Below are 5900 nucleotides of genomic sequence, written 5' to 3' on the forward strand. Positions count from 1 at the left end.
GGAATTTACGAAAAAAAACAACAGACGAGGACAGGTGGTGTAAACAACAAAGTGATGTATTAGTTTAACGCTTGGGAATACAGAAAGTCTGTAACGTTTCAAGCTACGCTCTTCAACAGAAAGAATACAGAGAAAAACACGGAGAAAAAAATTGAATGGTGTTTGGTCAGCGATTATGGTGGGTTTCTTTCAGTTTCCATATACTAACTCCACTCACAAGGCTTTGGTCGACCTAAGGTTATAGTAGAAGACACTTGCCCAAGGTGCTACACAGTGGGGCTGAACCCAGAACCATGTAGTTTGGAAGCAAACTTCTTACCACACAGCCAGTACAAAACTTTAAGAAAAACGTACTGGTATCAATTTGTTTGAATTTGACAAAATCCTTCAAGGTTGTGCCCCAGCATAGCTGCAAACTAATCGCTGAAACAAGTTAAAGGTAAATGATAACAGAAGCTATTCAATCATTTTTACAACTCTTCTTAAGTATGCAATAGACCAAAAAGTAATATAATATAAGACATAACATCTACCATTCTAAGAGTGAATATCTTGATCATGAACTGGTAGAATTGGTTTGGGAAAATATTGATAGAATATTCAAATGTGTTTCTTCATTGGAAAAACTGTTTTTCTTACTGGTGCTGTTCTATTTGGGTAGAATGAAGCAGACCATCATCTGGTGTGTGATAGAATTACAGATTGCCAGATACTGTTGCTGACCAACAGCCAATGGCTGATCATTCATAGTCAATAATTATGACAAATAAGGCAGTGAGCAGGCAGAATTGTTAGCCTACCAGGCAAAATGCATCGCGGCATTTCATCCGACTTTACATTCTAGGTTCAAATTTCACTGAGGTCAACTTTGCTTTTCAACCTTTTGGGATCAATAAAATAAGTACCAGTTGAGCACTGCTGTCAATATAATTTACTAGTCCCCTACCCCGCCTTGAACTTGCTGGCCTTGTGCCAAAATTTGAAACCAATAATCATGACAATCAACATCCTATATATAGATCATAGTCCCTGATTCAGAATGAAATTTATTTATCTCCTATCATTAATGAAGTTGTATCATTAACGTAGCAGATTTCTTTAGCGCTTCCTAATATTTTTTTTTTTTTTCCTTCTGATGGTCAGGTAAGATAATTGGGTTCTCCTTTTATTTTTCTCCCTTCAGGCATAGAAATAATTTATCCTTAGTGAAATCAAAGAGTATAAATTAAAATTTACTTACAATTAAGTATTCTCATCAAATGCGGTGTAGATGTTTTCCATCATTAGCCTTTGTCTTTCTAGTGTCAGTCTCACTTCATGTGAATGTACATTCCAAAATGGCACTCAAGTTACATACATGTGGTCTTTCCATGTAATTTCTGGATTAACATCTGTGAGTACACCATGCCACAAACAACATTGTACAAAGGAAAATCTCTCACTGTAGTGATTGACACCTTTATTAGGTGTTTAATTCTTGATTCATTCATTTTTTTCATATAATGGGTGGGGGGATTATGTTGAATTTTTTTTTTTTATTCATTAATATAAGTATGTGACTGAAGATATATCATTTATATATTTAACTCTTTTGATCTCAACCCACCTGAGACTGTTGTTGGTTCTTTGATGAAAAATCTTTCCATTTAAAGTGATCTGAATTAATCTTCCATCAAAATTTCATGTTAATGTGTGTTCTAAACACCAGCTTAATAATGACAGTCATTTACTAAATTCTTTATTATTTCAAAAGTAATTGCAACAAAGGCTGTGTACTTCAAGAGAAATATAATAAAAGGGTTAATACTTGCTACTAGTTCCATAACCATGGACAAACCAATTTCTCTATATTGTACAGCTTCAGTATGAAGAAATGGAATGGTAGATAGTCAAGTAATTGTCTTCATTTTAAATCAAGAAGAAAGAGAGAGAGAGAGAAAGAAGGAAGTAAAAGAAAATATAGTCACTCATAGTTTTAGAAATAGGTAGAAACAATCCTGAATAAATCCAATTCATTTTGTGCCAAAGCAAAAGCAGTTAATTCAAGTTTTAATTCCAGAATGTTACAGAAATTTCCATCATTAGCCTTATCTTTCTAGCGTCAATCACACAACTTGTGTGTGTGTGTGTGTGTGTGCACGCGTGTATGTGTGTAAATTCTAAAGAGGCGAGTGAGTTACTCGTGTTGTTTCTGGGCCAACATCTGTGAATACAGCACACTACAAACAACATTGTGTGAATATAAACTTCTCACTGTAGTGGTTGACACATTTGTTTTTCTCTGTATAAGCAGTTTAATTATTGGTTCATTCGTTTTCATATACGGGAGTAAAAACATTAAAATTATTTCATCTCTCTTTTTTTTTAATGTTTTTTACTCTTCTTTCTCTCAAAAGTACCATTATATAGATATGTGAATCAACATAGTGAATTCTTTATACATATAATATTTGATACTAATGTCAAAAAGTCTTTTGATATATATATCTGTACAACATAGGGTTTTATTTATTTATTTCATTGGTCAATTTAAGTCAGAAACATTTGAATTTTTTCTGGCTTTATTTATTTTTTGATTCATGGTATTAACCTTTTTAATATCAACCCTCCTGACACTGCCCTTGGTTCTATGATACAAACTTTCTGTTTTAAAGTGATCTTGAAATATTCCATCCAAATTTCATGTTGCTTTATAGTCCAAACGCCAGCTTAATAATAACAAAATTCTTCTACAAAATTTTTCATTATTTTCAAAATTTAACAATGGTAATGTATTTCTATACAAATATAGTTTAATAGTTTAACATGTTAGCTCTCACTTAATTATATGTAGAAAGCATCCTTTAGAAATTCTTTAAATTAACTTTGTTTTAAATTGCTTAAACAATGAATAGTTTTTACTCAAAATGTTTATTCTAATATTTAGTTAAAACAAGGAAAACGTTTCACTAAGAAGGGCCAGTAAAAGTGAAAGATGTCCAGAGGTGTTAATGTATAGGCTAAAGATCAGACTCACAAATCACTGCATCCTTCTACTCAATTTTTGATCAATTTTGATTTTGAAATTGTCTCCCTTGCTTTTCGATGACAAGAATTATCATTAGCATAAAATATTTTTCTTTTCATTGTAGACATTTTTTTTTTAACAGCTTTATTTGAGTTATCCTCCATTTTAAATTTTTAGAGTCATCAATAATTAACAAAAAATGTAGGTAAACAGGATAAATGGAATAGATGAGAACTCAGAAATACTTATTCCTTAGTGTAAAAAAACTGGACCCATTCAGCAAAATTTGAATATATTTCTTCACCAGAGATGTTATCTTTCATGTTGGTGTTGTTCTGTTTGATTGGAACAAAACCAACATCTCATATGCATTAGATATATTCTAACACATAGCAAGATACCATCTTCAACCACCAACGTAGCCAAAGGCTGATCATATGCAATAATGGTGACAAACAACTTCATACAATTGATTCCTGATTCAAAATTAGGTTTATTTCTTTGTTTTCATTAACCCTTTTGTTAACATATTTCAATTGAAACATTCTACCTTTGTTTCAATTAATTTTGAGAATAACAAAGAATTTAGCAAAATAACTATCATTATTATACTGGTGTCTGGAATATAAATTGACATAAAATTTTGATGGAAGGTTTTAATTCAAAGCACTTTAAAATGGGAAGTTTTTATCATATTTACTAGGGGATGGTCTCGAGTGGGTTGGTATCAAAAGGGTGACACAGTGCTGGTGTATCATCCACTCACCATATCATTTCCTTTTCTTTTCTTTCTTTCTGTGCTTACAACCTAGTTGTTCTCCCATTCTTCAAAACTAAAACTTGTTACAAAAAAAAAAATCAAGTGAAAATTAAAATTCATCTGGAATATTAATTATTCTCTATCATAGGCACAGGTGTGGCTACCTGGTAAGAAGCTTGCTTCTAACCACATGGTTCCAGGTTCAGTCTCACTGCGTGGCACCTTGGCCAAGTGTCTTCTACTATAGCCTTGGGCCAACCAAAGCCTTGTGAATGGATTTGGTAGACGAAAACTGAAAGAAGCCCATCGTATATATATATGTATATATGTGTGTATGTCTGTTTGTCCCCTCCACCATCGCTTGACAACTGATGTTGGTGTGTTTACATACCCATAACTCAGCGGTTCAGCAAAAAAAAACAATACAATAAGTACTAAGCTTACAAAGAATAAGTCCTGGGGTTGATTTGTTCGACTAAAGGTGGTGCTCCAGCATGGCCACAGTCAAATGACTGAAACAAGTAAAAGAATAAAAGAATGTTTGCAAAGAATTCTTCACACCCTCTTCAGATGTACTTTGATGTCATCATCAGCATCATCATCACCACCACCACCACCACTTTTAAAGAGAGAGTGTACGTTTCTTTTGGGAGTTTTGAAAAACTGGTTGATATCATCATCATCATCATCATCGTCATCATCATCATCATCGTCATCATCATCATCATCATCAGTGTTTAACATTTGTTTTCCATATTGGACGGTTTGACAGGTACTGGCAAGCCAGGGAGCTGTTCAGACTCCAATTGTCTACTGTGGCATGGTTTCTGGATGCTCTTTCTCACATCAACCACTTTACAGAATGTGCTGGATGCACTTACACAGCACTGGCATGAGGGCATTTTATGTGGCACCGGCACCTGTAAAGGACAAGCCTGTATGTACAGATGACAAGGATTTTATTTGTCTTGACATGTCTTCTCAAGTACGGCAAATTGCTACAACTCCTGGTCCGTTGTTATTTCCTCATATATGATGGGCATCCACTCAACTTCTGTTTACCAAATTCTCTCATAAGGCATTGGTTGGCTTGGAGCTATATAAGAAGACACTTGCCCAAGGTGACACACGGTGGGACTGAAACCAGGACCATGTGGATGGGAAGCAAACTTCTTACCACACAGTCACACCAGCACTTTGATATTTGTATGTATGTATGTATGTATGTATGTATATATGTATGTGTGTATGTGTGTCTCTGTATGTACGTATGTATGTGTGTGTGTTTGTATGTATGCATGTATATATTTATGTATGTATGTATGTATGTATGCATGTATGTGTGTGTGTATGTATGTATGTGCGCGTGTGTGTATGTATGTATGCATGTGTGTATGTATGTATGTGTGTATGTATGTATGCATGTATGTATTATGCATGTGCGTGTGTGTGTGTGTGTGTTATCAATGCAGCAATGCAAGCAAAATTACTTCAGAAAAACATTCTGTATATCTTACTTGATGTGGACATATTATAGGAAATCACAAAACTGCAGTGTTCACCTTGAGAAAGCTTCTCTTACAAACGTATATATAGTGCTAAACAGCACAGAAGATTATCAATAGCTGATGGAAACCATCCAGCAGAGATGATGGAATTGCTGAACCATGATTTCTGTGTCCTTGCACATCATCAGTAGCAAGTATCCAGTATCAACTGCATGCTTAGACAAATTTAACCTGTTCTGATATAGAAAAACAATGATTAACAAATCATTGGTGTCACAAATAGCTGGCAGACTGAGTAAAAATTCATAATTAATGGCAGAAGTCGTTTTAGTACAGAATAGTGTTCTGTGTGTCTTATGTAATGTGGATATACTGTAGAAAGCCACAAAACTGTAGTATTCATCTTGATGACATGCAAAGACAGAGAAATCATGATTTAGCAATTCCACCACTGCTGCTGTGCACTTTCTATCTACTTCTGATACACTTCTGTGCTTTCTAGCACTATATGTCTGTATGAGAACCTTTTTCAAGATTAACACTGCTGTTTGTGGCTTTCTTGTAGTATATCCACATTAAGTAAGAGATACAGAATGTTATACATATATATATATATATATATATA

This window comes from Octopus bimaculoides, chromosome 2 (genome assembly GCF_001194135.2).
Source record: "Octopus bimaculoides isolate UCB-OBI-ISO-001 chromosome 2, ASM119413v2, whole genome shotgun sequence".
In the NCBI taxonomy this organism is placed as follows: Eukaryota; Metazoa; Mollusca; class Cephalopoda; order Octopoda; family Octopodidae; genus Octopus; species Octopus bimaculoides.